Genomic DNA, 13,497 nt, shown 5'->3' on the forward strand with positions numbered 1-13,497 from the left:
TGGTGAAAACAGATTGCTATAGATATTCCACGAAGCCACAAAGTGATATATGGGCAAAAGAAGATGTTTAGAATTTGTTCCTAGAAGCTTAGCCTGATTTTTTGGGACCAAGTAGTACAAATTCGCCCTAGACCTTTGAAAATTCACTCTGTTGTAAGCTAAACATGTTCGTCGTTGTCAACTCTGTCAAAATCCCTAAGTACATCACCTAAATCTATTCCCTGTACATAGAAATAGAGGAAATATGTTGTGGATAAGGGTTTGTCTTAGGTAAAACCCTAGTTTAGGAATTAACCTTGAAATTGAAATAGTAATTGAAATGCAAAATGCAGCAAGAAGCTTTCCTTTTGAGGGAAAAGCTAGACTTGAAAAAAAATGCTTGTAATTGAAATGTATACCTTGGTGAAATTTTGTTTGGATACTCATGTAAGAGTTTTAGGATGTCTTCATAAAAAAGTTGATCATGGATGTCATCTTGAATGCTTGAACTTGAATTTGCTTCTTCTCCAATGCTTGATGAATGACTGATTGCTTGCTCACTTGAATTTAATTTGCAATTAGGATCATAGAGTTGTTAGATTAGGTTCATTAGGTTATCAAATGAGAGGGGTAGACTTCCTTTTATACATGATTGCCTGAAAATTAATTGAACTTCCAGAGTAGGTTGACACGAGATTAAATTTCTCGCTCATCTGAGATGACTATTGTGAGGACTTAGGCTTGGAGGGAAGGTAGAGAAGATGGAAATGCAGGTGGTGTGAGCAGAATCATAACAAGCATCATACATCAAAATTTGAAGCACCAAGGTGAGGACAAAATTGTATGTGGATACAATTTATGACGCTACTAAGAACGAACAATCTGATGGCATAAAGGTAAATTAACATCAATATATAAGCAAGCACTTATATTGTCATCATTGAAACAATCTAATGGCAAAGTAAAAGTAAATTAACAATAATATATAAGGAAGCACTCATTTTTCATCACTAAACAATCTAATGACATAAAAGCCAATAACTCAATAGTCATAAATAGTATTAGGAGCCACATGGTGCATCCCATTGCTCTATGGAATCTTGAACTCAATACTTATCAAGAGTTGAGTACGATAAGAAACAATATTGTGTGACCTATTACTTAGCTATATCTAGTAAAATATATTGAGTACAACTATTGTTGACGATGCTTAATCTTGGTTTTAGCTAGAAAGATTGGTTTGAATATTGTTCATTGATGGCTAATTTGGTCTAACTAGGAAGCTATTCTTTGATTTTCTTTGAAAAAATTGTAATTGAGAGTAGAGTAAAGAAATTTGGAACAAATGTTAGAATAAATTTTGTAATTTCAAATGCTAGGTAAATAACATTTTTAAATACAATTTTGCATTTGATTTTTCAAAGGTGTAAAAATATATCATGTCTCATAGAATCAACTATATGATTCACGAATTCAAAACCAATAAAAAATTTTACAATTCACATGATGTCGAAACAAGGAAGCAATATCTTGAACCACTAGATGCCAAGAACAAAAGCTAAAATGCAGAAAAATAAAGAAAATAACCACAAAACCATAACACCAGAATTTTTACATGGAAACCCAGAAAGGGAAAAAAAATAATGCGATTGAGTACCTGCAATATTATTATACTATGGCCAATAGTAAAAAAATATTACAAAGGTTAGAATGCACTTGCATTCAGGCACACTGCCTAGAACTCACTGTTCAATTACAAAACAAGGCCGCAACCCCGGAGGAAGGCTCACTACATTATAGGCTATCACAAAATAATTACAATGATCAATGAACAGAATAATATCATCTAACTATGCCAAAATATAGTTCTGGTTAGGCTTTGACTGGTCCGTTGTCACTGCCCTGAGAAACTACTTTGTTCTGCTCTGCTACCCTGTACTAGATCATGAGAACATAAGATGTGCATGTGAAACTAGATTCAATCGCTTCACAACACTATCTCTCATACATACCATCACAAAAATGATCATCCAAGTCGGTCTTATATATCTATATTGTTGTATAATGATGAACAACAAATACCCTAATCGATAGTGAGAGGGGGGGTGAATCAGTACAGACAAAAACTATCTCAACAACTTATCAAGTTAAAACAATACCAACTGGTTGTCTTCATCACTGAACTTAACCATGGCAATACTGGTTAAACGCAGTAAGACTTCAAACAACATAAACTAATAAGTCTGAACACTTCAAATACATTCAATACTTGATAACAAATTCACCCATAAACATATGCATGTGGTATACCAGTAATACCATAACCTATTATCTCTGCATGCATAATCACTCAAACACAGAATACTTAATCATCACATGAAAAATGCACAACTCATGACACACAGATTTTTCACGTGGAAACCCAAATGGGAAAAACCACGATGGGGATGAATACCCACAAGCTTGTTTTGAAATATTTTGAAGCTTGCTCTCTTAGGAGCCTACTCCAGTTAAAGACTTTACAATAAGGATTTGCTAGGAACCGATCTTGTTAAAGATCACCCGGTTAAGGGATGGCTATATACCCTGTTAAAGGTTACCTCGCTAGAGAATTTGAAGAACTCAATGATCTTGAGTCACCCGGTTAAAGGATTTACAATAAGTCTGTTAAAGCTACTCGGTAAAGGGATTTTCCAACTGTTGAAATGGTTAGAAGACAACAGGTAAAACTCTGATCTAATAGCAGCACTACATGCCAAGGCAGATCCTTTTCATTTCCTCTACTCTGCAATCACACTCTGCAGTTTTCCTCTTACTGGTCTGACAAGTATCTCATCACTCGAATACACACACAACATTTGCCAACAACTTACAACAACAACCATCATCGACCTTATAGACAACAATTAGGTCGGTAGCATAAACCCTAAACCCTAAACCCTAAGCATCTTAGGTTTACAATACAAGCGGTCCAATCCTGACCGTCCAAACACTTTGCATAGAGCAATACAATCTTAAACAAATCACAAAACAATATGCATCATTCATTCTTCACCGCACATGGGAATCAGTAACCCATCACGCTTTCTTCTCATACCTCTAAGAAGAATGTTCATTCCTGAGGTAGACATTTAATGCAATCGATCTTCACATGCAAGATCCTCAAGGAAATCCTTCACGGGCACAAAACTGACGCGACACCTTGATCTCATTCTCATCTCTTAGCTAACTCATCACAGGATGTCTTCGGTTGCATTGCACAAGCTGGATTGCCAAACCGGAAACCCTAGAGCTGAGACTACCAACCGGTAGTCACACTAAGTGAAGCTCCGACACCGGTTCACTTACAAATATTCATATCGATTCACCGTCTTCTTCCAATCTGCATAGCGGTTCACTTTCACTTATTGACATCAATGACAACATACATTATCATCATATCATCATGTTGGTTCATCATATGCCAACAATATCCAACATACACCACCAAAATTGATCTCCAACTAGTAGGCTTCTCAAAACTGCAAAATATGAAATGTGTAGGCTCATGTCGGCTCAAATAATTTGCAAATCCTTATACCAAACCTAAAACATGTAATCATAAGCTTCCCATAGGTCGGCCCAATCACTTTGAACTCATCAATGACCACAGAAATCACCTCAATAATCCGGACCACACGCTACACCATCAAACATAATGATAACCCTGTTCTTCCTACAATGTCGGATACCGAACCAAGAAACTTGCACTTGAATCGACACCAGAGGTGGAAATTGTCTGATAAGCTACCTCACACATTCAATAACCTATACATTTCACTGCATCACCGAAAATGAATAATGTTTAACGGATTCATACATTGTGTTCCACCAACCAAACTTATGCTCATGAATAACCAAACTTACTCAAGACTTTTGATAATCTCAATTTCCATATATCAAATAGGATTTGTAGGCTGAGTTGCCATCAATGACAACCCCTAAGTAATCTCCATGCATCTAACATCATTAATCTCCATCGGAACATCACCGGAACAATGTCTTTTGCCAACAATCTCCCCCTTTGGCATTGATGGCAACACTCTGAAAAATGACAAGTGTCTAACACTCCAAAACTATAATCGATCTGAAAAAATCTGCAAATATGTACACTCAACTAACTCCCCCTAAGAGTGTGCACCATTTTTCACTACTCTCTCTCCCCCTTTGACATTAATGGAAAAGGTAAGGATCCGACAAAACTTATTTACAAAATAATGTGTGAAATAATTTATAAGTTACCTTCAAGGATTTCAAGTACTCATTTCATCCTCTCAGGAAACAATCCAAAACATTTATTAAGACATTGAACATTTATGCATGAACTTCCACGCCCTTAAGATCTACCAGAACATATTTACCCAAAGATGTTACTGCATCCTACTGAGCACCAAGTAAAGTGTCCATCTGAGGAGTGATTAAGCTTCTCAATTCTCCCACTCTTCTCATCATCTGATCCTTTTATTTATTTAGGCCCTTTATTTTATCAGTAAGATCCATTATCTGGGCTTCAAGGCTTTTGGGAAAAACCGAATGCGGGGCAAATGATTGTGCTATACTGGCTAATTTCCCTTCAAGGTCTCTTATCTTCTTGTTAGTATCTGCAAAAAAATTAGGCAAAAAGAGACATGACTTGAAGATTTTACCGCCTTCATCCAAAGCATCCTCTACACTCTTCACGATGGATTTCAAAACTTCCCTATTAGAGTCAATTTTCTTCAAATAGGTTTGAAGCATCATCTCATTAAACTTATTCAAAACCTTTATGTTAGCTTCTTTCTCTAATGATACAAAATCTTATTCTACTTTATTTAACATATCCTTAAGCTTACTGGAGGGTGAGTCATTGAAAATCTTCTTAAGGTTAGGCAAAACTTTCTCCAAAACTATAGCAGCAATAGATATCACCTCTTTTTCTTTTGATGCGGACTTGAGTAAGTCCTCACTAACCTTGATTTGTGCAAGGGTGGCTAACTTTAGTGCTTGAAGAGGGGACAGGGTACTCAAGTCTACCAGACCATTAGAAAAATCATCCTCAACTGCAATTTGTTTTTCTTTATCAGGAACAATGGCTTTTGTCATGGTTGTTGGAGGCTCAACAATATTCTCTTCACCCTTCTCCTTCACAACTTCTTCTATTTTAAAATCCTCTTATCCTTTCTCACCATCTCCTGCACCCTTACTTGCTTCACATAACTCCTCAGCTATCATCTCGACAATTATTTCATCTCAGGAGGATCCTGCGTAGCTTCACCGGAGTGATCAACTTCTTGATTATCTAAGGTATCAACTTCAGCTTCTTGTTCAACCAGATCAATCTGTATAAATGGTTGACTCTGAGAAACTTTTGTATGTACATGAGCCACCGAAGGAGAAGTGTCTTTGCTTTATTGTCCTTCTGGTTGGGAGTCATCCTTCTTCAAAATAACCTGATAGTTATTTTCTTTCAAAATTCTCCTCAGAATACCCTCAGTATGTTTCACTACTTCATCAACCCTTCCGAACATTATCTTATTTACTATGTGCTTGCTCCGGAAGTTTTCCTTTGCAAGTCCCAAAATCTTAGGTATTTCCTCTCTTGTTATTTCAGGACACAACTCTACTAGAGTAAGTTCTTTCAACCTTTCATCTTCTATACTTGTTGTGTGTCTTTGGGCATCCAAGATATCATACAACTCTTTCGGAATCAGAGATGATAGTTCAATCAATGCTTTACTAAAAAAATTCATGTAATATACAACTGCATCTTCTATATATCTCCAAACTTTCTCAGAATAATGCTCATAATATACAGAAAGGTTTGACGGATTACCTTCATTAACTATTGTATCTATAATCTGTCGCAATGGAGGTACAATAGTGTAAGAACCTTCAATCTTTCCCGACTTGAGGGCTTCATCTATCTCAGATTTATTCTTCCCTACCCTTGTCTTGCCGGATTTCTCACCTTGTGTCTTAGCTTTCTTTGCAGATGGAGCACCACTGGATACCGATTTCCTAACAACTCTAGAAAACGTGGTAGTTTTATTTACCTCTCTAACTTCTTCATCCGATTCAGTTTCCTCTTCTGCTATAACATATTTCATTGTAGATTTCTCCTTATTCATATTTTCGACTCCACCGTTTGATGTTGATTGAGGCTTAGATGGAGGTATCAGCTTCTGGACACTAGAGGTAGGAGCAGACTTGCTTGGCTTCGCCTTGGACTGCTTGGGAGGAGTTGGTTTAGCTTGTGGCTTCACCAAATCTTCCTCCTTTAGTATGTTTTTCTCTCTATCTCTCTACACTGCTTCTCTGGTTATGCCCATTTGCTCAACATGTTCCTTAAATTCCTTTCTAACTTTCCTTTTCCTTTCAGGCCCAGTGAACTTCTTGTGCAAGTTCAGGTCCTTCTCCCGGAAAGTTCCAAATCTTTCTTCTTTCTAGTCCACCAATTGACTTAACAGGTGTTGAGCATATGCATCAAGCATGACCGCATCCACCTCATACCCCATGGGCATGATCCAGACAGTTTTTGGATCAACTTCCTCCATGTGACATTGATCCTTGTCAACCATAAAACAGATAGACTTCTCATACTTTTCCACTATCTCTTTAGGAATTCTCTCTCTGCTTTTCATAGTAGCTTGGAAAGTTTTGAATTAACCCCATAAAGCTGATTTTTGCATCACATTATCACCCAAACCCAACAATCCTTCCTTGATTTGCATTTCCACCGATTTATCATAAGTCCGTTGGACTTGACCAATTCTGGGGATCTCATTCATGAAATAGAGAGATAAACACACAATTAAGGATCCAAACTTGAAGACATGTTTCTTATCTTGCTTTATTTTCTTCAAGTTTCTCATTAATTCATTGAGGAGTAATGTACACAGATCATACCTTTTATCTTCCTTTGACATTTCATAGGCTACAAAGATGGTCATATCAGAGACAAAATTCAGCCCACTCAATTGATATACCTTGTATCCAATCACCATCGAGGCAAATTCAACATCATGCTCAATACTACCATTGATTGTCATTGACCGACTGTCAAACTAAGATTTGGTAATCTTTGTCAGCGTTGTATTATGAATTTTCCTTAATCCAAGGACTTCTCCAGTTGCTTTTAAGCAAGTAACTGCTTCAATAGATTGCTTGGTTATCTTGTAAGGACGATCCAGCCACATGAACTCATCATGAAGTCTGCTCAGAATATACGAGACCCTTTCTACTTCATCAAGTATAAGAAAGTGAATAAACTATGCAAAACCCTTATCCTGAAATACCTTGAATTTTGGCTTCAGATTTCCCAAACTATCCGATAGATGTCTTTTTTAGAGTGTTAACATATCGACATTACCCAGTTCTTCGAGGTTGTAGTGAATATAAGCCCTAATATCCTCGTTATGAAGCACACCATACAGGACTAAATAAAATGCTCCTTTTGGATCATCTTCAATAGATTTAAAAGGATGTCTCTTGAATATAGTTCGGGCTCTCTAAAAACTTTCCACAACCAAAGGGGTGGAAATGTCAGATACAAATGCCATGTCTAATTTAGAGTATGAAAGGATTTCTCACAAACGGATAAAATACCTCTTTCGATCTTCAACCGGATGCAAGAAATCTCTGAATGATCGCTTCAATCTTGATTATCTCAGCTCAAACTTTTTTGCCTTTCTCTTCTTCTCGTACTCTTCATTTGCAGTGTGAAAAATGAATGACTGAAATGCCCTTTTTAACCTAACTTCCGGTTGTAATAAATGCTCTTTCGGTTACACTGTTTTTCATCATTTCTTTCACCGGAATAACAAACCGCCATAATTCTTCAAGATATCATCTGCATAACTGATCTCCATCATCTGCAACCATCCTTGACTGGTTATAGATCTCCGCAAGGGGTTCCAAAGATCTGCATGATAATCTACCCCCTAAGGCTAAAATGCCCTAGTTATTAGATGAGGTTCCATCACCGGATTCAGGTGTAGAGTTGTTTAGCACATTTGAATCTTCCTTTTTCACCCACATCTTCTTATGTTGATCTTTGATTTCTTCCACCTTAATTTTTCCTTTTTCATCTTATTTGTTCTTGTTCACGGGTGCATTCTTGCTTCTATAATATCTTGCAATATGACCTACTTTGTTACATGCATGACAAACAACATTCCTCTGCATAGGCCTAAAGTTCATCTAATTTGGTCTCATCCTGCATTGGTTAGATATATGTCCAAACATCCCACAAGCATAACATCTCTTGTTTTTAAAGTTATTTATCATTGTTCTGCACATGTTTGACTTATGACCAAAATGGTTGCATATGAAACATTGATCGGTAAAGGTAGGACCATTGTTCATATTGTTCATCATCCTATTATTCATCATACTTCTGCATTGATTTTCGATATGACCAAATTTACCACAAGCAAAACATTTATCATTGAATATATAGGCATTAGGTTGTGTAACAGAGGGAATTTGTCACCTCAAGGATGACGAATCCTCAAGGACATATTGTCCTTTTGATTACCTCTGTGAACTGGTGCTAAGATGAGCCAGGGGATACCAGATTTATACAAGGAGCGTCAGCCACCTGAGAAGCGTCTCTAGACGGCTCTGCAAAGCCTCTGCCCATAGGACGAGTGCACGGAGTTGGGACACTAGTGCGATGCCCTGTACAAACGGAGCATAGGGTCCGAGCAGAAAGTCCTGGACGCACTGACATAACTTGTGGAACAACTAAACAATATTGAAAACTATGAAAAACACAGATTAGGAAATAGAATGAGGAAAATAGTAGAGAATAAGGAAATCTCACAACCGTTCCATGTTGTGAAGCCTCCTGCAAGATAATCTCCTCTTTGTGAAGTTGTGCCTACACACATGCAAGAGAGAAAATGCTGGGGGTTGTGTTTCAGAGCCTGCCTAAGTTAGACCCCAATTTTGGTGTTTCCATCTCCACGGACAACCCAAAAAGCCACGGGAAAGGAAGATGATGAAGAAGATGATAAAGAAGAATGTAAGAGCAAATACAAAGACAATATTGCGCTATCTGGTAATTGGAAAATAAACAAGATATTGGAAATACAAGATAGAGTTAGATTACTCCCCTAGTGCTTGGCAAATATTGGCATGCTTGGTAAACTTGGTAGCTCAACGATGCTACAACAATGGTGGTGGTGTCTCCAAGAGCTTCAATCTCCAAGAGCAAGTCTTCAATCTGCCAAAAAGATCCATTGAAAATGTCTTGGAACCAAGGGTATAGGCTAAGGGACGAGTCTAAATGTTAGTGGCCGTGCAGGGTGGCGTTATGATTCCTTCCTGGTGCAGGTCGTAACGTCCCAATGGGTACCTATTGGTTGGTAGGTTGGCGGGACGGTAGCGTGCCACGCAAACGTCTCTACGCTCCGCCTTCGTTCGTGAATCTGTCAGGTCAATAGAATTGGTAACGCCTCCGAGGAAGCTGACATGGACTTCGATTGACAAAAAAGGACAAGTTGGTGAAACTGTCCTCCACGCAGCATGGGGGAGGTGCCACATGTCGCAATTGCCACTAAAGGTGATGAGGGTGATATTTTTGACTCTACATTTTGCCCCCACTTTAGCAATAATGTCTCCATTAAGAGATGCGAAGCTAAAGTAGGAAAGATAGTAAAGGTGAAGAGAAAATATAGCGATAGGGAGGCAGATGCTCATTGATCAGACGAAGTTGCCCTCGATGATATGATGTTAGGACTTTGGAATGGAAATCAGTGCTTGGAACATCGACAACACGCTAGCTACAGTCTAGTCTGATGGATGATAAGATATGATAAAGAAGTTGGAACAAAGCGCAACAAGAAAAAGCCTCACCATGGAGGGAAGTCCTTGATGGCAAAAAGATACAAGATAGGTCGGCCACCATTGGTACAAGGTACACCAATATGGTTAGCATGAATCATGATGCACCATGTTGAGAGCCATGTGACAGGGCGTAATAAGTCGGTATGGATGACCATACGATAGGGCAAATTAGAGCACCGATATGGATAACCATATGATAGAGTAGATTGGTATGTTGGCATGGGTATCGAGGCACTCAATCACCATGCGATAGGGCAAATGTGTTAGCCAACATGGGTAGCGAAATGCTAGATTGCCATGCAATAGGGCAATTGGAATTGGAACATAGTAAATTGGCCTCCATCAAGGCAAGAAAGATGATGCAGATTGGAAAGATAGTTTAACACCCATGTAGGCAGTCTTTTGGAACAAATCAAGTGGTTTTGCCTCCACCTGGGCGCACATGATAAAGCAAATGCATGAAAAAGCATGAAAATATAGGCACAAATGCAGAAATGATGATATGATGGCCCTCCTTAGAATGATATGCATGGAAGGGATGTCATTCTAAGTAGAAGAAGAGTAGTGGCATGTCAACATAACGAGATGTTTTCGTGGAATGCCACCAAGAGATAGTGACACATAAATGTCCACAACATCAGAAGATGCAATGCAAAAGGACAAGGGGGTCTGATAGTTTGGCATCAGAACCCATAGTAGTGTGAAAAAGACATAGTATCACTGCGAGATGGGTGTATCGTCATAGTGTCGAATTTCTCGAATGTGAAGAAGAGCACAGCAAGACAAAGATAAGATAAAAATTTGAGTCAACATGGAAGAAAGTAAAAAATGCCCCCAATGCTTTGCATCGTCCTCAAATGTCGAAAAGAAAGATAGGACAAATAGAAGGTAAACAAATAGAGGAATCTGTATGACAGAAAATCCCCTATATCCGAGCACCTACGGAGTAACTCGGGTCCTGTAGGAGAGAACAACAGATAAAGATAGTCAAGCTCCCATATCGAGGTACCTACGGGGTGACCTGGGTCCCACGAGAGGGGACAAACAAATAAAGAAAGCACGGGGGAACACAACCACACACACATGCAAGTAGATGGAGATGAAAAGTAAAGATCCTAACAATCAACCCTTAGGAGGGGATAGTACTACAAAAGTTCATCGTACTGAAGAAGAGCCTCATCCTCCCAATCTAGGTCATAAGGAGAGGAGGGGCGAGCTCGGAGAGGGACTATTGAAAGGGCCGCACTAGGTGACTCACCAGCTGCAAGGGCGAGAGACGAAGCAACATCAATGTCATTGTCTTCAAGCTCGGAGGAGGCAAGAGTCAACGATCGTGTGAAGATTGTAGACATGGCCATAATGTCCTCCAAGGAGCCGAACATGCAAGTCTCCAGGGAGGAAGCAGGTGACTCAGTTGGAGAAGATGGAATAAGAACAAGACTACCAGCCTCTAGAAGAGGGGCAGTGGCGAACTCAGGAGAAGGAGGGGCCTTCTCGGAGCAATCATGCAAATAGAAATAGGCAAACAATGGGCACTAAGATAGGCAAAGGAAGGGATGAAGAACAAACCTGTGTTGGCCGGTGATGTTAGAACTTCGGGATAGGGCACTTCTCGAACTTGCGTTTACATGGGATAAGAGTGTCAAGCCTCCTATCGACCATAGCAGGCTGAAGGACCCCAGGAAAGCTGCGATGTTGAAGGGATGCAGGAAGAATAGGTGGAGCAGTAGAAGTTGCGCTGGAGACCACCTGCGTGTGCGACATATCCAAAGCCATGGACAAGGGCAGAGTGTCCGACAGAGAACTGATAAGCAGAGGCTCCCAGGAAGGAGTGATGAAGACCTACAACCGCTTAGGGGGAGGGTCATCAAAGGTCCTTGGAGCAGTGGAAAACAAAACTGAAACTGAGACAGAAGTGGGAGCCACCAAAGGAACATGCTTGGGAATAGCAATGCTGGAGGATGCACAAGCAGACTGTAAGGCAGTGTCACGCGCTCGAGCCAGGGCTCCTCGAAAGCATTTACTCTTGCGTGCACGTCGGTTCCAACGGAGGTGGGGACCGCCAACTGTAGGCTAAGCTGAATCAGGAGCATCATGCTCCATAGAAGAGTCCTCTGAGATCGGCTCAAGGACAAGAGAAGGCCTAACCAATGAAACAAGAAGGACATCGTGAACTGACACCACATTCACAGTGACGAGCACCCAACCTCGCTTCGCTCGAGGAGTGGGTGGAGGGATAGGAGACGCCGACGTGGTCAATGATGTAGATGCAAGTGGAGACGAAGGAGCCCGTAACACGTGCTTCCCCTTCACATAGAAAGATGGCCTAGGGATATCGGCCATGATGGGAAGCTCGAAGGTTGGGCGGGCCATGGACTTCGGCAGTGAAGATGCCTTTCTATTGGATGCACTAGGTGCAGTCACAGGAACAAAGAACACCACTGGGGTCTGCATGGTCCTAGGCCGAGGAGGAGGTCTCAGTGCGGGAGTGGGTTTAGCCCCGACCCCCTGCAATGGAGAAACATGTGGCACAACCCATTCCAAGACCAGGATCTTGGGTGCAAAAGTTAATGCGGGAGGCGACAAAGGTACAATAGGTTGTGCCGACATAGAAGTCGACTCCCCCGTCTTGTATTTATAATATGCATTGTATAAAAGGTCACTGCGGGGAAGCATGGGCCCAATCAGAGCAGGCCATAAGTAATTCAAAGAGAAATCCCCATGGGCAATGAATGGTCGATAGCCAGTGTCTTGGACGACATGCATTGCACCCTCATGAGGAAACTTTAAGCACTTGTGTACCACGAAAGGGACTACCTCCATGGCGATCAACCATGGGATCTCGAGTCTAACCCAAAAGAGATCAGACTCAGGAATGATAGTAAACACCGAGGACACTGCCTTGGTACCTACCATGACCATCAAGGTGATGTTTCCCAATGAGCTGATAGAGAATCCATGGTGGCTCTGCAAGGTAGTGCGACACTCGTCATAGACCGGCCTATGCCATCCATTCACAAAGAGTGTCTCCTCCATGATGACATCGACTCTGATGGAGGGGTCAACCATCACACCTATGACAGTTTGATCATTCAACCGAGTAGGGATATAGAGAGGAGCAGGCTCTCCGCAATATGGGGCTTCGAGCGGTGTGAATGAGATACGAATGCCAAACACATTCCTCTTTTGGGCAGGGGGGAGACGATAGGGGTGACGGTTACCATGTTGACATATGGACCACCCTCCAAGGTTAGATTAGATGTAGAAATAACATTTGTCGAGTGCAGAGGAAACAGGTTGGTATAGATCTGCAAGTCATTGTTGGTTTTATCCACAACCTTGTTTGACTTGTGTTTTCTTGCGTCAACTTTGATAGCCCCACTGTCGATGTGGTCTTGGACAATGAGTCTAAGACGATAACATCTCTCAGTGTCATGACTAGGCACACGATGGTAATGACAATACTTTGACCCATCAAACCAATGAGGTTAGGGTCGGCTATCTGACAGAGGTTTAGGCTCAGGTAGGGTGATCAGGTTGTCTCACAACAACCACTTCATGATACTCAAATAAGAGTCATTCAATTTTGTAAAGCCTCACTTTTGCGAAGATTGAGAGGCAACTATCAAAGTAGTATTTGCTACATTAGCC

The sequence above is a fragment of the Cryptomeria japonica genome, chromosome 7, assembly GCF_030272615.1.
Source record: "Cryptomeria japonica chromosome 7, Sugi_1.0, whole genome shotgun sequence".
In the NCBI taxonomy this organism is placed as follows: Eukaryota; Viridiplantae; Streptophyta; class Pinopsida; order Cupressales; family Cupressaceae; genus Cryptomeria; species Cryptomeria japonica.